A 21,955-nucleotide genomic window follows, 5' to 3' on the forward strand; every position below is an offset into this window, starting at 1 on the left:
ATTTCTCCCTCCTTGGAAGCAGGAGATTCCATCCCCATGGGAGTGTTTTTCTCAACAACCCTTGACGGGGTCCCCCTTATCTCCTTCAGGGCTGCTGACGTGGCCCTTCGCACAACGGTCCTCTCAACGGTTTATGGCCCCACCAATGACGTGGGACCCATCCAAAAACGGCTCCAACACTTTGGTTGGGCAATGCCCCTAGGAAGATTATGTCTCTTCTTTCTAAGTGCTTATGGGCTAAGGCTATTTTTGAGGGAGGAGGGTAGACTTTGGTTTTCTGTTAGTTAATCCAAATGTGGCATGCCTGATAATGCTTGGGATTCTAGCATGCATAATGGTACTACTCTTGCTTACCCTTCGAAGTGCATATGGAGGTTGCTGCCCCCCTCCCTCTTTTTTTTTCTTTCTGTGTTAAGAAATAGAATGGTTTAATGCTTAAGTGAATCAATATGATTCCCTAAGCCTTTATTTATACTAAATAAAAGAGAATTACGTAGACACTTATGCCCCTATATAGCTGACATAAGTATAAACAAAGGAAAGAGAATAAATAACATAAAAAGAAAATTAAAAGGAGGAAAGGACCAGAATACCCCTACGGTATTCTGGCCTATATCTCTAACGCTCCCCCTCAAGTTGGTGCAAAAATGTCACACATGCCCAACTTGGCTAGAAAAGGATTAAACACTTTGCCAGTCAGCCCCTTGATGAACACATCAGCCAGCTGATCAGTAGACTTCACATAGGGAACACAGATAAGTCCAGCTTCAAGTTTCTCCTTGATGAAATGTCTGTCCACCTCCACATGCTTAGTACGGTCATGTTGGACAAGATTATGAGTGATGCTTATGGCAGCCTTATTGTCACAATATAACATCATTGGAAGTTGGACAACAACTCCAATATCTTGCAACAGCCCCTTAAGCCACAACAATTCATAGATACCATGAGCCATCGCACGAAATTCAGCCTCAGCACTGGACCTGACCACTACATTCTGTTTTTTACTACGCCAGGTGACAAGGTTCCCACCAACAAAAGAGCAATATCCAGAGATGGACTTCTTATCGCTTGAACCAGCCCAATCCGCATCAGTGTATGCTTCAACCTTCAGATGACCATTGGGAGATATGAGTATCCCTTGTCCTGGAGTAGACTTCAAATATAGTAAGATGCGAAGGACGCCCTCCATATGAGAAGAATAAGGGTCATGCATAAACTGGTTGACCATACTCACTGCAATGGTAATGTCTGGCCGAGTGTGAGATAGGTAGATAAGTTTGCCCACCAACCGCTGATAACGAACTTTGTTAACTGGTGAGCCTTCTTTCTCCTTAAGTCTTGTTGTAGCTTCTATGGGAGTTGCCGAAGGATGACACCCTTGCAGCCCCGTTTCAGATAGTAGATCCAGGACATACTTTCTTTGAGACAGAAATACACCCTTTGAAGAACGAGCAACCTCTATCCCGAGAAAACATTTCAGAGTCCCCAGATCCTTAATTTCAAACTCACGGCCAAGGAATAGCTTCAACCTGTTGATCTCATCACCATCATTACCGATCACTACAATATCATCAACGTAGACTATGAGGAGAGTAACCTTAGCACCCACACGTTTGATGAACAAGGTATGATTAGCATTGCTTTGCTGGTAGCCCACGGACAACATAGCCTTGTGAAATCTACCGAACCAAGCTCTAGGTGACTGTTTCAAGCCATAGAGTGCACGCTTTAGTTGACACACCTTTCCCTTGGTAGCAGGACTTGAAAAACCTGGAGGAATGTCCATATATATTTCTTCCTTTAGTTCACCATGGAGGAAGGCATTCTTCACATCCAACTGCTGAAGATCCCATCCAAGATTCACTGCACAGGATAGCAATCCCTGTACAGTATTGAGTTTTGCTACCGGTGCGAAAGTCTCCTGGTAGTCAATGCCATACGTCTGAGTGAAGCCTTTAGCAACCAGACGTGCGTTGTATCGATCCACTGTACCATCTGCCTTTTGCTTGACCACAAACACCCATTTACAACCCACTGGTCTTTTTCCTGGAGCAAGAACTACAAGATCCCACGTATTGTTTTTGTTCAATGCTCTCATTTCTTCCAACATTGCTGCCTTCCACTTCCCATCTGTAGATGCTTCCTGCCAATTTTTAGGAATGGAAACAGAAGAAAGGGAGGAAACAAATGTACGAAAAGAGGGAGAAAGAGAACTATAAGACACAAAACGGGAAATAGGATGTAAAGTACAGGTCCTGGTACCTTTGCGATGAGCAATGGGTAGATCAGAAGAGGAGGGCTCACCAGGAGAAGGAGGATCTGGATCCTGAGGCGGCAACTGGATGGGTATCGGTGCTGCAGTGGTCTGATTCTGCCCTCTATTAGAACATCTCCAGTTATAAGTGAGAATGGTGGAATTGTCAATGGTCCTCTGAAAGTTACGAATAGTCCTCTGTACTGGAGTAAGCTCCCCCTGACTAGGAACATTACCACCATCTGTTTCCATGATCTCCCCCTGTATTGGATTCCCCTCAGGTGAAGGGACAGCAGCCTCGGGAGGCTGGACAGCAGCCATAGGTGATGGGGGGAGGGGAAACCCAAGAGTATGAGCCACATCTTCACTAGAACGCTCCCCCTGAAGAGGTGGGGAGGAATAATAGGACAGGGTTTCATGGAAAACCACATCCATACTGACCATAGTACGGCGGGTAGGAGGGTGGTAACACTTGTATCCTTTTTGGGTTGGAGAATAACCCAAAAAAATACACCGTAACGCACGAGGTTCAAGTTTGCCAGGGGAATGAGTGCCCCTAGCATAACAGACACAGCCAAAGACTTTGGGAGGAACCACAAAGGAGGAATTACCAAGTCAAACGTTAGATGGGTTACGGGAATCTAGAACCCGGGAAGGTAACCTATTAATAAGGTAAGCGGCAGTGAGAACCGCATTACCCCAATATTGGGATGGAACATGTCTAACAAACATTAATGCTCTTGCCACTTCCAATAAGTGGCGATTCTTTCTTTCGGCCACACCGTTTTGGGCCGGGGTATCAACACAACTAGTCTGATGTATAATCCCATGATCAGCAAGGTATTTTTGAAATTGAGATTCCTTATATTCAGTGCCATTATCACTCCGTAAAACCTTAAGAGTGGCCTGGAATTGGGTCTGGACCATTTTATGAAAATGTTGAAAACACGAAAAAACTTGGTTTTTAGACTAAAGATGATAAATCCAAGTATTCCGAGAATGACAATCAATAAATGAGACAAACCAACGATGGCCAGAGATAGAGGTCTTACGACTAGGTCCCCAAACATCCGAATGCACCAAATGAAAACAAGAAGAACTCCTTTTATTAGATAAAGAAAAAGTTGCACGTGTCTGTTTGGCCAGAACACAAGCCTCACAAAAAAAATTATCCTTATTACATTTGGTGACCAAAGATGGAAATAAATGCGCTAAAATTCCTAATGGAGGGTGACCTAATCTAGAGTGCCATTGGTAAAGTTCAGAAGAGACCAAGGAGTTCTGATGTAGTGGAGAAGGTAGCGGTGAAGGAAGATGACCATCATCAAGCAGATACAGCCCACCGTGAACTTTACCCAATCCAATCGTCTTCCCAGACTCCAGATCCTGAAAAACACAATGGGAAGGATAAAATATTACCTTGCAGTTAAGATCACGAGTAATACTACTAATGGAAAGGAGGTTAGTAGTAAAATTAGGAATATGTAAAACAGAAGACAAAGGGAGGTTGGAAGTATAGTTGATGATTCGTTTTCCAGAGATGGAAGAAAGGGAACCATCAGCCACCTTGACCTTGTCTTTCCCAGAAGCGGGAGAATATCTATAAAATAAGCTAGAAGTACCAGTCATGTGATTTGTAGCCCCGGAATCAATGATCCAAGGATGTGAAGCTACAGAAGCACAATGACCACCAAAAGGGATACCTGACCGGGCAAAATATGAACTTGAAGGAGCTGAGGAATTGGCAATGGCAGCGAAAGTAGTAGAGGCAGCAGCAGCGGAGGACCTTAGTATACGCAGGAAAGCCTGTAAATTGTCCTTGGATAGACCAATGTCTGTAGCCGGGGCTGTATCAACAGATTCAGATTGATTCGCCTTGCTTTTAGGTTTTTTCTTGGCAGCCCTTGGCTTCAAAGTCAGCCGGTTTCCCATGAAGCTTCTAGCACCTGTCCTTGGTATGATAAGGCTTATGACAGTGGTCACAGGTAATAGGACCTGAAGGAGAACTACCAACAGATAAAGGCCCAATAGGGGCAGCAGTAGCCTGGGCAGCAGTTTGGAGAGCCGATCTGTCCGAGACAGGAGGATGTAACATAGCAGTCCTGCGGTTTTCTTCTGAAGAGACCAGGGCATAGGATTGTTCAAGTGTGGGAAAAGGAGAATGACCCAACACTTGAACACGAATCTGGTCATATTCAACATTCAACCCAGCCAAAAAGTCATACACCCTAATCTTGTCAACATGCTTCTTATAGGCAGCGATGTTGGTAGCTCTATCAGGGTGATAATCTGAAAAATGGTCCAATTGCTGCCAGAGGCTGCGGAGAGTGGCATAATATTTAGACACCGTGAAGTCCCCTTGAGTAGTATTAAGGACTTTTTTTCGAAGCTCATACACCTGAGCATCATTACCAAGCTGCCCATATGTCTCTTTACATGCTGCTCAAATCTGAGAAGCTGTATCAAGTAGAAAAAAACCCTGGGCTAGATCTGAATTCATAGAACCAACAAAATATGACATAAGAAGACCATTGTTGGCTAGCCATCGAGTCTTGGCAGTACCAGGGGCAGTCGGCATAGGGATAGTCCCATCAATATAACCAGTGAGGCCACGTCCAGCAATAGCAAAAGAGGCTGATCGAGACTATAGAAGACAATTGCTGCCATCTAACTTGATCGGGTTAGGATGGAGATCACGGAAATCAGATTTGTCATGGCTAACCTGATCAGATGTAGCAGTCAAAATATCATTGGAGTCACCCATAATGAAGAGAAGATCTGTCCAGTGGCAAAATAGGAGCCCTCCCCAATATCGAGTGTGTGAGGGTTATGGAAGAAAACCCAAAAACAGAGATCGATGGTGCAGGGAAATCTAAAAAAAAATTGTTGAAGAAGGTTTATCCACGCTGTCCAATATACTGTAGAGAATGCCCTGGATGAAGAATAAAAATATCCAAAAGAAGCAGGAGCCGCAAGCAGTCCAATCCCCAAACCGAGAATAGTCAGGGATTTTGTGAAGAAAAAAAAACCTGAAAGTAGGTCTCGATTGGGAGATATGGTCTTCAGTTGCTGTTGGAGTCTCGATAATAGCAGTCCAATGTCGCAGGAGGGTCTCCAATAGAAGGAGAAGCAGGCCCAATAAATGGAGGACTGATCTTCCCGAAAAAAAGGAAACTCTAATTAGCGCAATATGTGGAACCAGCAGCCATTGAGAGAAAAGGTTTAGGTCATGAAAAAAAGGAATCAAGAGGTGGGAAGGGGCAGCAACTAGATCATGTGATCACCTCTGCAGTGCTGCCCTTAGAGAAAGAGAAGAACCAAGGAGAAGGGGGAGAAAAAAAATCGGGAAAGAAGAGAAAGGGAAGAGAACACGATGGGAGGGAGGGGTTTTGAAAAAAAAATCAGAAGTGTCGTTGCTCTGATGCCATGTTAAGAAATAGAATGGTTTAATGCTTAAGTGAATCAATATGATTCCCTAAGCCTTTGTTTAAACTAAATAAAAGAGAATTACATAGACACTTATGCCCCTATATAGCTGACATAAGTATAAACAAAGGAAAGAGAATAAATAACATAATGAAGAAAATTAAAAGGAGGAAAGGACCAGAATTCCCCTACGGTATTCTGGCCTATATCTCTAACATTCTGTCTAGCTTCATCGAGTTTGAGGTCATTGATGGTGTCCGTATCTGGTTGTGGGAGGACCTTTTTTTGGGAGATGTCCTCTTGTACTATAGGTTTCTATGCTTTACAACCTCCTTAGGGTTAAAGCTAAGACCATAAGGGAGTGCGTTGTCTCCAAGGAAATGGTCTTTTGTGAGACTTCAGGTTAGGTAGGGATTTGAGAGATTTGGAAATTGAATCTTTACTTGATGCTTTTATCCCTTCTCTAGCAAGGTTGGAAGTATCGGTCTCGGGTATCGTATCGGAAGAGTGATTTTAACAGATGTATCGTATCGTATCGCAGAGAAGTAAGATATGCTAAATACGAATGGAAAAAGTCAATAAACATATGAAAATGCTTAAGATATAGGCAAAGTACAGTTTTGAAGCATAAAACACTATAAGTAATATGTAAAATATATCATGTATAAAAAGGAGAATAAAGTACGAAGAGACAAGGGCATTCAATTGATTAAACATACAAGATGAGGTTTCTTACATGTACTTATAGCAATTTTTGTAGGTATTGTATCGGTACCTTAAAGATATGATACGTATCGTTTAGTATCGGCAGATACTTTAAACCTTGCCTGAGAGACACTGTTGGATTCTAAGTAGTGATGTTTTTTTTTTTTTTTGAGTGAGACCTCTTCTTTTGGCTCCTTGTCAGCAGAATAATGTGGCTTACCCATTCAAGCTGGTTTGGAAAGTTCAAGTTCCATATAAGTATAAAGCCTCGGCATGGGAGTTGAGCCCTGAGAAGGTGAATATTTGTGACAGACTGCAAATGAGAGTGAGGAAGAATTTCATTGTTCTTCAGTTTGTCTGCTTTGCCTGTTGATTAGGGTATTTGTAAGTCTTCTTTCCATCTATTTATCTTGTCCTGGGAAGTATGGTCCTATTTCATTTCTCCATTCAATGTAACTTTAAATCTCCTGTAGGGGATTGTTGTAATTTAGGTTTCAAGGGTAGAATTGTTCGTAGGGGTATTTCTGTCCTATATACACTCTAGAACATTCCTCACTTTTATAAATAAGAACGACTGTGTCCTCAATTGACACAAGTCCTATTTTCTTGACTCAGCATGGTATCAGAGTGGCAAAGGTCAACCTAGGGATCTCTAACCCTATTCATGATTCTTCCTCCTCTCCTTTTCTCGATTTCTGCACCACCTACCACCTTCCACAGCTAGCGTCATCCTTTCATCCCCACCACCTCCTTCTAGCCACACTTACACCTAGTACCTTCTTCTCCACCTACCTCGGTGGCCTTTCTCTAAGCCACCGAGGGTTGTTTTTCCCTCTCCTTTTTTCTCTGGTTTTGGTTCCTTCTAATATATATTTTTTGGTGAATAAATAATTTAATTCATTACCAAAGAAAAGAAAGGGGGAGAGAGAGCGTACAAGGGCACAAAGCCATGAACAAATTCACGAACAAATTAGAAGGCCTACCTGGAGAAGGTATAGCCTGTAAAATTCAAAGCCCACGTGGGCATAAAACCAGAGAAGAAAGCCCAAGAATTACAAAAGCCCACAAGAGCTAAGAAGCCCAATAAAGGGAGCAGGGCAGCCATGTCATTTCCATAAAGGGAATCACAAACCCTAAACCAACTATCTCAGCATAACTTGGACCAGCAGCCAAGATGAAAATGGAGCATCATCGGCAAACGAACAGCCGCGGCAGAGGGGCGCATGCCTTGCGGAGGATCACGACCAAGTGGGAAGCAGGCCAAGCAAAGGTGACAACCACGTTGGAGAGGCACCAGCCTTGCAGAGGGCAACAATGAAGCGGCTGCTGGCCAAGCATAGCTTGCAGAAGGCAGACTATGCAGCTGGCAGTACACGGTGTTAGCCGAGCGAGCCAAGCAGATTAGACAGAAGCTGACCGAGAAGGCTTGCGGCCAAACAGCTGCAGTCTAAGTGGGCTGGCGACCAAGCGACAGTAGAGGGCGTCGGTGATGCAAGACGTCTGGCAAGAGAGAAGGCAAGTGGGGCTGGAGGCGAAGAGACGGGCCAGCAGGTCAAGCGAAGAAGGCAGCCAGCGAGGGAGGCGACCAAACAAAGTGAGCGGTTGTCGGAGACAAAAGCCATCAAAGCATTGCGACCAGACAGGAGAGACCCCAACGAGCCTGGAAACAGGCCTAGCGAGAGGGCGACTTGCAAGGCAGCAAACCGGGGAAGACAGACGTCCACAAAAACGACAAACCAAGGGGGCTGCCGACAAGCAAGGATAATAACCACAAGCTCCTCGCTGGACCAAACGAGGAGACCAAGCTCCAAATCCCGAAGAAGAAGAAGAGGAGGAAGCAAGGAATGGAGAGAAATAGAAGGAGAAGGGGGAAGGAGGAGCCCGACCTCACTGCCAGACTCCAAACCAGAAGAAGAAGAGGAAAAGGAAAGGAGGACGAAGAAAGGTAGGGCGAGAGGTGGGGAGAAAGAGAGAAGGAGAAGGGAGGAAGAGTGAGGAGGTCAGCGGCGTCGCAGGGTTTTTTTTTTTTTTTTTTCCCCCTCTCGCTAGGTTCTTTCCTGATAGCTTCTGGTTTTGGTTCCTTCTAATATTTTATATATTTTTTAGGTGAATAAATAATTTAATTCATTACCGATTCCTTCTAATATGCAATGAAGTGAAGGACCAATCTTTTTGTTTAACCTTTTTTGAGATCCGGACTTTCCTTGCTTAATCAAATTTTTTTTTTTGGTTCTCAGACCTTGTTTATCTATTTTGTCCAACTCCTGATTGGCATCGTTTTTCCAACCTGTCTTTATCGATTTTGATCTTTAGATTATTTCCTGGATTCTTTTCTCCAATCCGAGATCACTGGCAGTTCAAAGATTTGTAGTGGCTCTTCTGGAGGTGACGGTAGTGGTTCTCATTATCCAACCTTTCCTCCTTGTGCTGTTAAGCTTGATGGGGGAAATTATCTAAGGTGGTCTAGATCTGTTTTTCTCTCCATTGATTCCCGTGGGTACTCTGGCTATCTCATTGGTGCTAAGCCAAAACCTACTGATGAATCTGAACAAGAAAAATGGAGTTCCGCCAACTCCCTGGTTATGTCGTTTCTCTTTAACAACATGCAGCCCAAGATTGCTGATGGTTATATGCTCTTGGACACTGCTGCCAAGATCTGGAAGGGGGCTCAGGCAACCTCGGTAACGATGCTCAAGTGTATGAACTACGACAGAAAATTTATGCGACTAAGCAACATGATCGACCCTTATCTCAATATTTCTCTGAGTTGCGCTCTCTCTGGCAAACCTTGGATTAATATGATGACTTCCAGTGTTCCACAGCTACCAATGTTATTGCTATTCAGAAACGGAAAGATAAGTTCCATGTCTATGAATTCTTGGCTGGTTTTAAGGTGGAATATGATCCGCTTCGTGCACAGTTTCTTAGCCGAGAGCCGTTTCCCACTTTGGAGCAATCCTATGCTTTGGTACAACTTGAAGATACCCGTCGATCTGCTATGCTTCCACCTTCTGCACCTCCTGCGCCACAGCGATCAGCTCTCATCTCTGTATCAACTGTACCATCTCCAGGTGGTACTACTCGATCAACTGATCGCCCTACCGCAGATCGACCTCCTATCAAATGTGAATATTGTGGCTGAGAGAGACACACCAAAGAATATTGTTGGAAGCTTCACGGTCGTCCTACCTATGGTACTACTAAGGGTCGTGGTCGTGGCAAGCCCTCTGCACATCTGTCTGAAATTACTGAGGCTGACTCACCAGCCCTGGCTACCGCCTCTGCTGTGTCTTCCTCTGTGCCCGATGAGGTTATTGTACTGCTCCGACGATTGGTAACAAAGTTGGATCAACCTGCCTTTGCCATCCCTGCCACTGCATCTTCTTCTACCTTGGTACCCTCAGGTTCATTCACTGCTCCAGGTATTTCTTTTGCTGGTTGTGCATCTGTGGCTCCTCGTCCCTGGATTATTGACTCGGGTGCCTCAAATCACATGTCCTGTACATCTAGTATTTTCTCCTGTTACTCTCCTCTTTCCGGAAAAGACAAGGTTCGTCTGTCTCCGGGCAGGGGTCCATTGCATGCACCTCTCGTTTAACTTTGCACAATGTTTTCCATGTTACTGATTTTGCTAACAACCTTCTTTCCATTTGTCGCCTTACTGCTGATTTAAATTGTATGGTAACCTTTTTTCCTTCTCACTATTTGTTTCAGGATCTGGCAACGGGGGAAAAGATTAGTTTTGGTAGGGCTAGTGGAGGTCTTTATTTGCTCGACGAGGCGGCGACTTCTCTGACCTCTCAAGCTCACCAAACTGAATCTGCTTCAGCTGTTCCCTCTTCCCTCCTTTGGCATAAGCGTTTAGGTCACCCACCTGTGGGGACCTTAGTTAAATCATGTCCCCACCAAAAAAAATAAAAATAAATCATGTCCTACTTTATTTTCTGGTTGTAATTCCAAGGATTTAAATTGTGAAGCTTGCATTTTAGCCAAGCAAACCCATATTTCCTATTCAGTTTCAAATCCATCCCCTTTTATGTTAATTCATTTGGATGTTTGGGGTCCAGCCGCTGAAATTCTGTTTCTCGGTTTAGGTGGTTTGTCTCTTTTATTGATTGCCACACTCGGGTTACCTGGCTCTACCTAATGCATCACAAGAGTGAGGTGTTTAGTTGCTTTCAGTCCTTCCACAACATGGTTCGTACTTAGTTCAAGGCAACCATTCAGATTCTCCGTAGCGACAACGAAAAAGAATACTTTGATGGTGATTTTCGGACATATCTTGATACTCATGGCATCCTGCATCAAACCAGCTGCGTCGATACACCTGCTCAAAATGGTGTGGCTGAGCACAAGAACCATCACTTGAGGTGGCTCGCTCTTTACTTTTTGAGATGCATGTGCCTTTACAATTCTGGGCAGAAGCTGTTCTCATTGCTGCATACTTAATCAATCGAATGCCAACCTGTGTGCTGGATTTTATATCACCTCTCCAGGCCCTTCGAGGATTGACAACCTTCATTGTTCCTCCAAAGGTCTTCGGTTGTGTGTTCTATGCTTGGAACCATCAACATCCTAGCAAATTGGAGCTAAGGGGATTGAAGTGTATATTTGTGGGGTACTCTCCCACTCAGAAGGGCTACCGATGTTACCATCCTCCAACACGGTGCATTTATGTCACAATGGATGTGGTCTTCAATGAATCCACACCCAATTTTTCATCGGCATCTCCTCAAGGGGGAGTCTTTGGTGATGATCTGCTGTATGGTGAGTTTTTTGGGCCTATGAATGTTCCATTGGATCCTCCAATCCAGAGGTACAAGACAAGGCTGGTTGCTCGAGGATTTATACAGACATATGGCCTCGACTATCAGGAGACGTTTGCACCAGTTGAAAAAATGAACACTATTCAAGTAATTATCTCATGTGCTATTAATCTTGGGTGGGCTTTGCAATAACTTGTTGTGAAGAATGCCTTCCTACATGGGGAACTCGAAGAAGAAGTGTATTTGGATGTCCCTCCTAGTTTCTCTAGTCCGGCTACTGTTGGAAAAATATGTAATCTCAAGCGGGCCTTGTAATGTAGTCCTAGATAGGATATGATCCTACTAGGAACCAGGTAAATCAGGGTTTGTAACTATGCTGCCCGATTGGGACAGAATAGGTAAACTAGGGCAGAATTAGGGTTAGGATTAGGGTTTTGAGCTAGGGTTTTATTTGGTAATAATGTGCAGGCTTTAGGAGTCTATTAATGTAAGTTTGGTTTGATTTGGATGAAGTTGGAAATCTAGGGTTTCGGGTTACAGGCCTTGTAAAAATTGGGTGTTTTTAGAATCTAGGGTTTAGAGATGGAATCTGGGGAAAGTGAGCTGGTCGAGTGTTATTGGCAGTGTGGGGAGTGAGATGAACATAAAAAGATCAGATTTTGATGGGTGGTTAGGCCTTGGTTGAAGTTAGGGTTTTTTTTTTGGGTTTTACAGAGACCAGGCAAATTAGGGTTTGAGTCGTTGGATGGGGCTGCAACTTTGGTCGAGCGAAGGAGGAGGTGAGAGGGGACTGTGGTTGCAATTTGGTTGAGATTGGATGGAGGAACAAGTCTGGACAGAATTTAGAACAATTAGGGTCTACGGGGATCAATGGGTTTTTAATGGAGGAGACAATGGATCGATTAGGGTAGGTGGGGATTGGGTTGGAGGATCAAGAAGAAGAAGGGAATATTGAAACAGTGAATAACTTACTGGTTTAAGGAGATCTTCAATGGTCACAACCTTGAAGACAGTTTTGAAGATGAATAAGAGAGCCTCCCGATTTTAACAGATGCAAGGAGTCGATTGGAGATCCACCAATCCCTTATAACAGATCCTCTCGGTACTACCAGACGCAAGGAGTCAACTGGAGATCCACCAGTCCCTTCACCTTGATGTAACTCACAAGGCAACACTCAACAGAGCAGAGTAGCAGCTATGGCAGCAAACAAAAGCTTTTTCAATTACTCAAATTCGTATTCAATACTTGGCCCCCTTATAACCTTATATAAAAGACTCAAAATTAGACTCCTACACTAAAAAGGAAAAGCCTAACCCATTCCTTAACCTACTAGGTAACTTAAACTGACTAGGAAACTAAAATACTAAAAGAAATAGACTCAAAACATGGCTGGACTTATAGAGTCCTAGTCCATCCCAACTTACATCACATGAGCACTGAAGTTGTCACATGACTACTTAACCAAGTCACATGATCACTTAAGTGATCACATGACCACTAATAAATAAAAACTAAGGAATTAAAACAGCTAATCCCGTATGCATCCTAATTACCCATATTTTAGGCCCATAAAAGTGACCTATTACATAGAAAACCCATGGGATCAAAGGCCCAACATGTATATAACCCAACCCTAGACTTGTTCCTAATAAAATAAGTCCATTTGGGTGATGAATCTGCATTACCTTGTATGGGTTGAAACAGTCTCCCCGAGCCTGGTTTGGTAGGTTTCATTGTTCGACGGTCTCTTTTGGTTACTCACAGTCTAATGCTGACCACACCTTGTTTATCAAGCATACTGGGTCCAAGATTGCCATTCTGATCGTATATGTTGATGACATTGTGGAGATAGCATGCCTCAAATCGTACCTTGGCCAAGAATTTGAGATCAAGGACTTAGGGCAGCTACGATATTTTCTTGGTATTGAGGTGGCTCATTGAACCAAGGGTGTACTTCTATCTCAGTGGAAGTATACCATGGATCTATTGACTGAGACTAGTATGTTAGGGTGTAAACCAGCAGATACACTTGTGGAGGCTAATGTTCGTCTGTCTAGTTAGGCAGGAGAACTTGTTGATAAGGGTCAGTATCAACGCCTAGTTGGGAAATTGATCTACCTATCCCACAGGCATCCTGAAATCACTTTTGCAGTTAGTATGGTCAGCCAGTTTATGCATGGTCCATACTCCTCACACTGGGAGGCTGTAGTTTGAATTCTGAGATACTTGAAGGCAGCACCTGGTAAAGGGATCATTTTTTCACCTCATGATAACCTTTGGGTCGAGGCTTTTACCGACTCAGATTGGGCCAGCTCTCCTGATGATAGACGGTCCACCTCTGGCTATTGTACCTTGGTCGGAGGTAACTTTGTCACTTAACGAAGCAAGAAGCAATCAGTTGTCATTAGATCAAGTGCTGAAGCTGAATTTCGGGCCATGTCTCACGACATTTGCGAGTTGATGTGGCTTAAGGGTCTTTTGCAAGGCTTGACTGTTCCAGTGCCATTAACTATGATGCTCTACTATGACAACAAGTCGGCCATCAGTATTGCACACAATCCCGTTCAACACGACCGCACAAAGCACGTCGAGATCGATAGGCATTTTATCAAGGAGAAACTCGAACAAGGATTGATTTGCACACCTTTTGTCAAATTTGATGACTAGGTGGCTGATGTATTTACAAAAGGGCTACCTAGTAAACTGTTTAATCCTATTGTTTGCAAGTTGGGCATGCATGATATTTATGCGCCAACTTGAGGGGGAGTGTTGTAATTTGGGTTTAAAGGGTAGAATTGTCTGTAGGGGTATGTCTGTCCTGTATACACTCTAGAACATTCCTCACTTTATTATAAATAAGAATGACTGTATTGTCAATTGACACAAGTCCTATTTTCCCAACTCAGCAGGGATAAAGGAGATTCATGACTTCAGGGATTCTTGGTGGTCAGTTGCTCTAGGGAGGACAGGAAATCTTATGTGGCATTTTGTGTTCCTTGTAACCATTTGGACAATTTAGGAAAAGGAAAAGCAGGATGTTTATGGGTTGGTACAGATCTTATGGAGTGGTTGAAATTATGTTGAGAAAAGCTAGATGGGCATCTACCCTGGATACTTTCAGACTATCCGGAGAGAGTCTTTCCTGAGAAGTGCAGAATAAACCCAAGAGATCCAGATGCTGTCCTTTTGTTCATTAGTCTTATTTCTTCCTTGTCCATAAACAAAGGGGTGAAATCATTTATCCAAGATATCTTCCTTTGACATAGATGTGAGGTCTACTGTTTAATGTAACAAAGATTGAGACCAAGTTGGGATATTTCGGAAATTTCGAGCTGCTCGAAACGAAATGCTACTTCGAATCGAAAAAATACAATATCTCGAGCGAAATTCTCGAAATTTCGTGATATCTCGAGAGATTTTTCGTCAAACCCCTTTATATAAAAGACCACATTTCGTCAGTCTCGGTCGAAACGAGACTTCAAAACAGCTCTGGTTTTTTGGTTTTTGCTCATTTCTTCTCCATTCTTCCGCTTCCCATTTGAATCCTTGCCGCATCTACGCCGAAACCACTTGGAGAACACAAGATTCAAACTTCTTAGCACATCTGTGAAGCCTTTCCACTATTCCAGGTAAAACCATATTCTCAAAATTGGTTTTTTTTAGGGAAATGCATGATCAATATGTTTGTTTGTGATGAAATAAATATATGTTAGACACCGGAAGCCGATCTACAACTTCACGGTGTCGAAAACACCATTTTGGGTGACTATTTTTGCAATTTGAACATTTAAATGTGTTTACATAGCCTAAAATAGGGTTTCCATGAAGTTTCAAGCTTTAACTTGGCCTAAAACCCACCGAAATGACCCACCGAAACATACCAGAAAAATACAATATTTCGACCGAAATATTCAAAATTTTGAATATTTCGGATATTTCGGTCAGCCCGAAATACCGAGACGAAACGAGTTCTCGAACAATGAGACCAACTAGATATTATTTTCTCTAATAAACTTATGCTTCTATGACTGTGAGAGACTAAGCACATCTTTGTTAATATCCTGTGGGTCCATTGGTCCAGTTGCATCACCTTTCAGATCAATCCTTGGGGTCCTCGCTTGAATCAATGTATTTCCTTTTGAGTCCCCAATGTGCTGGTGGTCGGTCTTGTGGGAAACTTATGTAAGGGAATATGGAATACCTCATCTTGCTCTGTTGTGTCAGAAAACACTTCTTGTCCTACTGCTAACATGTACAGACGATGAATTCTGGTAAATCTGATGAAATTTTTTTTTTTTTGGGGAGGGGGGGGGGGGGAGGTCTTGTATTAGATGTTTATTTTGATATGCCTTTTAACTTGAATTGACTGAATGCTAACTTTGCATTGTACTTGTGGCTTGTGTCAGATACTTAAGAAAATTATCCATGGCGCCTACAAAGAAATCAAAGAGTGTGAATAAGCGGTATTCAAATGTTAACAAGGAGTCTCCTGATAAGGGTGGAGGCAGTGCGAACAAAACTAAGCGACGGGTAAGTGTTAGCTACATATGACTCTAGGTTCATGGAGATTATATTCCATGTAAAATGAACTTTTTTGTACCTTTATGATACTTCCTCTCCTCTGACCAATGTCCCAAAATATTTCTCCCTTATATGTTGATTGATTACAGCCAAGGCACCCTTTTTTGATAAATACTGCACTCCCTTGAGGAAAAGTAACACCACCACCACCCCCGCCCAAAAAAACAACAAAAAAAATCTTGGGAATTGTTGTTGTGTTGTGACCAGCCTCAGTGGGGCTATGTTCTGGCTTTTACCAAGGGGCTGCCTATCAAAAACAGTTGTGCCTAAATCACTTCTCTGATTTCTTGGTGATGTTACGAGGCAGAAAAGATGGACAGACAAAATAGGTTGTGTAATAGGCTGCTGGGGATGCTCTGTTTTCCTAACTCCATGGCACATTTTTTGGGATCTGAAATCTCTCCTACATCATACACCCATGCAAACACAAAAAGAATTGCAAAGACCAAATCACTAACATTCAGCGGCTACAATTTTAAGGAGATTGATCCCCTTTGTGTTAACATGTGGTATTTGGAAAGAGTGGAACCAAAGGGCGTTTTGAAGATGAGGCTATTCGCATGAATTGGGCCTGACATTGGTCTATACCTTCTAGATCAGGCCTTTGGAACAAAAGACTTATGTTGCATTGATAGGCTTCTTCAGATGATACAACTTGGTTAATGCTGTAGAAGAGGAGGAAGAGGAGTAATGTAGTCCTAGATTGGTACGAGACCAACTAGGAGCCAATCAACCAGGATCTGTTATGAACAGGCGAATCAGCTAGGTGAAAAATAAGGTTTTTGGTGAATTTAGGGTTAGGGTTGATGTATAGGTTATGTCGAGTTGAGGTAGGGAAGTCTATCAGTGAAGGTCCTGAGATGTTTTGACGGATGGAAGTGTGTAAACTTGAATGGGCAGCAAGTTAGGGTTAGGGTTTCAGGTTTTGGAAAAGAGGCAAAGATGGATTTCTAGGGTTTGGCTGGACAGAAGTTAACCAAACTTGAATGGTTTTCTTTGGAGGGTATGAGGGATAATCGGTCAGATTTTTAAACTGTTCTGATGGTTGGTTTGGGCTGGGCAGAAATTAGAGTTTTGTGTTGTGATTTGAGATGGGGGGAATTAGGGTTTCAGTGGTTGGGATGGGCAGCGAGGGAGATCGAGTTCTCGTTATAGGCAGGGAGTGTTGTGGTTGAAGTTTGATGAAGTTTTGATGGCTGGTTAGGTCTGTGGGGGAATTTAGGGTATGAGAAAACTGAAAATAACAAAGGGGAAAACTTGGGTTGGGGTTGTGGAGGATTAGAAGAAGAGAGATGGGATGGGGATGTCTCAAACTTACTATAGTAGCAGATTACTCTTGGCAGCAGTGTGTTTGAGGATGAAACTATAAAAATTGAATCTTGCACGAAGAACACCAAAAGATAATTTCAAAAGAACCACCCAGGCTTCACACTGCAAGGTGTTAATTGGATCAAACACCGATCCCACCAGCCTTGATCAAACACAAGACAAAAATCTTCAATGGAGAAGAAGAGCAACAAAAGCTTTTCATTAATATCAAAATTCGTGTTCCATGCTTGCCCCTCTTACAAACTTATATAAAAGACTCAAAAATAGACTCCTACACTAAAAAGGAAAGGCCTAACCCCAATCCTTAACCTATTAGGTAACCTAAACTGACTAGGAAACTGAAATACTGAAGAAAATAGATTCAAAACATGGCTGGACTTAGAGTCCTAATCCAGCCCAACTAAAACACTTAAATAGTCACATGACCACTTAACCAAGTCACATGATCACTTAAGTGATCACATGACCACTAATTGCATAAAATAAAACTAAGGAAGGAATTAAAACAGTTAATCCCGTATGCAACCCTATTACCCATACTCTAGGTCCATAAAAGTGACCTATTACAAACCCATGGGATCAAAGGCCCAACATGTATATAACCCAACTCAAAGCTTATTTCCAATTAAATAAACCCTCTTGGTAACTTATCTGCATCAAGCAGGAAACGATGGAGGAAGTTTCATTCACTGTATTTTCTATGTTTAACATTTCGGTACGAGCTGGAGGTAATGCAACTCGAGTAATCTGGATTGAGTGTTTCATGTATATGAGTAGATGTCACGTGCACATTACATTACTGTTACCGCTGCAAGTCCTTGCTTTATCTACACCTTGATATTCATGTTATGGGTGCATGTGTGTTTTTTGGAAGATATCTTGAGAAAAGGTTTTAGCACCGGTGTATCCTATTGGTACTCAAGTTTATTCGAAGTATCCCAATGGTGTAACGCCGTCGACTTATTGGAAAAACGGAGTCAAATCACTTTGTCTCTTGTTTCAGAGAAATAAGTGGCTCACGAGGAACTGCAAAAGTATTGCGACCTAGTCAGTCAGACGGGATCTGATCCATGAAATGCCCTATTGGTTTATTCCTACCTCTTTTGATTGATCAACCGATGGGATGGAATCTGGTCCTACCTAGCATCCATCTTTCATTCAAGCTATCTTACATATGTGAATTTGACCTATACGAGGGGGAAGTAGTTGCTCTTGCGCCTTGCTGCTTCTCTTATCCCGCCCACCTCCCCTTTCTAACCTAGGAGACCTACTGAAAGCATTCGTACTTGGTTCCTTACTCCAGCTGAATGTGTAACTGTGAATGCATACTTCCAGGAATGAAAATTCAGATTCATGTCATTTGTTTGTGTATGTGTGTTGGGTGGGGTTCCCTTTACCTGGTTCTTTTTTAAGATGCATTATCTCTCTATCACTGAGTCCAGTGTTTAGCGGTGTTTGTTGGTAAGCCTTATAGTTGTGCTGATGTTCTGAGCTTTTTCATTATTTAATGTAACTCATCAATGGAGCCTCTGGATATGGTTAATAACTTCATAATTCATATTGTTATGCACTCCACGCTGATAAACAACAACTGAATTGTGAAGTAGGTTGGGCTTGTGAACATTTCATTGTGACTGCCATCCTTTTCTATGCAGAAGAGGAAATTGTCTGACATGTTAGGGTCTCAGTGGAGCAGGGAGGAACTTGTGCGGTTTTATGAAGCCTATCGGAAGTATGGGAAAGACTGGAAGAAGGTTTGGTCCATCTCTTGTCATTCTGAATTGGTGCACTTTGAGTGATAGGATGCTAAACTTCAATTTTTTTTGTTTGGGGGGGGGGGGGGGTTTAAATTTCCATGATATATATATATATATTTAAACTCATCAAAAAGAAGTACCAATAATTTGAAGTTTCGTTAGTTCGTCGGAAACTGTGTGATTTGTGCTTGAAGCCTTTGTCATGATTTTAGTTATTTGCAAAGCTAGAATCATATCTTCTCTTTTGAATTGTTATTTTAGCTATTGGAATCCTTTAGTAATTATTGCTAAAATTAATTCACAGGTAGTTGCTGTTGTACGTAATAGATCTGTAGAAATGGTGGAGGCCCTTTACACTATGAATAGAGTAAGCATTGTTCTTGATTGCCCTGTTTAAATGATGAACTGGATTCCATCTTCTCATCATGATTTTCTGTAATTTTTCATGCTTTCAAATTTTTAGGTATGTTGATTATTATTGGAATAATTTTGTTTAAAATTTTATCTTACCTGTGTTCAGTGGCTATATCAAGATTATGATTGTACAAATTATAAAACAGTTTTCTGATATATGATTTTTGTTTTCTATGTCTGGCGTTGGCTGCAGCTATATTTGCTTGGATTTTTCGCTTCTATGAAATGACTTTCTTGCCATTTAGGTTTCTAGTTTTTCTATTAGCGAATTCTATTTAGTTGATGACATACTGAATCATAGTTGTCAAGGCGACTAGGTGACCCAAGGCGTTAGAGGGGGCATGGACAACTAGGCTACACCAAGAAGGTGCCTAGGCGATGAGGAAATTGAATTGTTTTCAATTAAAATCCAATGGCTGGAGTATGTGTGGAAGATATGAGGTCCTTAGGTTGACAAGGAGTTCTCTGTAGACTGGATCATGAGAGGGTCTTTGACAACCCTTAATTTTTATCCCTTGATTTTTCTTGCGAAAGAAAGTGTTAAGTCACTGTGGGAGGAAAATTATAAATTATGGAAAGTGGATAGACTCTACAACACTTTATCAAACTGAAACCATTTTTATTTCTGTTTGTTACATCAAAATTGGGGGTATGTAGTGCTTAAATAAAAGGGAAAATTTCACGGACACCCCCTAAAAATATCCAATATCTCATAAACTTACCAAACTTTGTCAAAATATCATAGACACCCCCTACTTTATGAATTTATTTCAACTCAGTCCACTCCGTTAAGTCTGTGCAGTTAAGTTGCTGTTAACTCTTTTATAATGACGAAAATACCCTTACCACAGGGTGAACTTTCCATAATGCCCTTAAAGGTAAAACCCCAAATTACCCCCTCTCTTCATCGTCTTCGTTGGTCTGGAGGCGGAAGAAGCAAGAACAGGGAAGGGGACTGATCTGCAACACCCAGTTCACGGCTTTCACGGCTTCTCCACTACTCTAACCACTGACCAGGCAGCTTCCCTGCTTAAACACCCCTCTGTGCTCGCCGTCTTCGAAGATCGTCGTCGCCAGCTCCACACCACTCGTTCTTCTCAATTCCTCGGCCTCCGCAACCACAGGGCCTCTGGTCTACAAACCTTAACGATTCGGGCTAAGAACAATCTAAACAGTACTGGTTGTAATCAAAGATTGATCTTTCCAACGCATTTCGATCAGAAGCTCCCAAACTTTATCAAATTTGCGGCTTCTTCCCAAGATATGAAGCATAGTATCATAAGAGAAGGGAGTGTGGAAAACAGCGCTCTTTCTTTCCTGTGTAATTGAAGAATTCCAAAGCCTGCAAAGGATTCCCATGGCTGATCTAACCCTTTTCAAAACCCTATCGATCAAATCGTTCGAGAGAAAGATAACACTCACCTTGAGAGACTGTTTCAAGTTCTGACTCGAGGAAGCGCTGCTAATAATACGAAAAATCATATCCACGTCGGAGGAATTGCCGTCGACCGAGTTTATTGAGCAGAATAATCGGGGGATAAGAGAAGTAGGGTTCTGTGAGGAAGAATCAAGATAAAAGTTCAAAATCGAACAAAGGCACCTTGTCACAGATAGAAATTGAGAGCTTTTCAAAATCATTTTGCCTGAATATTCGTTGAGCTCTATCAATACATTGAAATATTCCTCCCTCCCTCCCTCCCTCCTTACCGATTACTAGCTTGGAGCATAGGCCATATATCCTAGGGCGATTAAAGTCCTTGACTCTCACTCTCAAAGTCTTCCATTACCATGAGTTACAGACCTACCGTTGAAAGCAGTTCTGCAACTACAACATACCCCATCTTCAGAAATTTGCTGATCAAGTATTACTTGGGTTTTGGGATTTTCGTGATCCCCTTTTTGATTTTTCTCTCACTGTTTGCTCTAATATTGACGGCAAAATGTTCCCGGTGATTTACCGCGGCAAATCAGAAATACTTTCCATTCTTGTTGAAGCAAGACAGAATCAGGAAGAAGAGGGAAGAAGATGGAAGGAGAGGTTATCATTTAAAGGGAATATTTCACGGACACGATGGAGAGGACAAGAACGATGAATACGATGGAGAGGAGAAGCGACGGAGAGGAATTGCCGAAGCTTTGGGGAGAAATACCTGTCGCTACGTCGCCGGAGAAGAAACCGCCGGACTTGATTTTCGACGGAGCTGGAGCTGGAGCTGGAGCAGCTGATGATCGTCCACGGTGATTGAGTTCTTCTACGGGAAGAATATGGAAGATGATGGAATCTTAGTAATTTTAAGGAAACTTGAGAGGGTAAAATCGACATTTTAACTTTGGTGGTAACCCTGCTTAACGTCAGGGGGAAGGTTGATATTTTGACCAAGTTTGGTAAGTTTATGAGATATTGGATACTTTTAGGGGGTGTCCGTGAAATTTTCCCTAAATAAAAATTAGTCTCTAATTCTATGAAATAATGAAAATAGAAACTGTAACTCTTCCTAATTTGACCTTTATTACATAGATAGATAAGAATTTGTTTTTTTCCGATGCATAACAGAAACTTAAATTAAGCAAAACAAGGAAAACATCCAAAGTAGCTGTTGTTTTTGTTCGTCTTGCATGTACTGCAAGATCATGGGCTGGAGCTATTAAGTATCTATCCTGCTTAATTACATTTGCATTAGAGAAATTGTTCAAAATAATCTTAACTAAACTATTTACA

At 42.2% G+C, this 21,955-nt stretch overlaps 1 long non-coding RNA gene and 1 pseudogene across 1 annotated transcript; one reads left to right on the forward strand and one right to left on the reverse strand.

The window, feature by feature from the left end:
- Nucleotides 1-764: 764 nt before the first annotated feature.
- On the reverse strand, nt 765-20,363 carry LOC122644598. Its single transcript, XR_006330420.1, has 3 exons — nt 20,215-20,363; nt 9,124-9,133; nt 765-775 (listed from the first exon to the last, which is right to left on the reverse strand). It is a non-coding gene; the product is annotated as an uncharacterized LOC122644598 (long non-coding RNA).
- Nucleotides 15,564-21,955, forward strand: part of LOC122644597 — a 97,694-nt pseudogene continuing 91,302 nt past the window's right edge.

This window comes from Telopea speciosissima, chromosome 11, assembly GCF_018873765.1.
Source record: "Telopea speciosissima isolate NSW1024214 ecotype Mountain lineage chromosome 11, Tspe_v1, whole genome shotgun sequence".
NCBI classification, from domain to species: domain Eukaryota; kingdom Viridiplantae; phylum Streptophyta; class Magnoliopsida; order Proteales; family Proteaceae; genus Telopea; species Telopea speciosissima.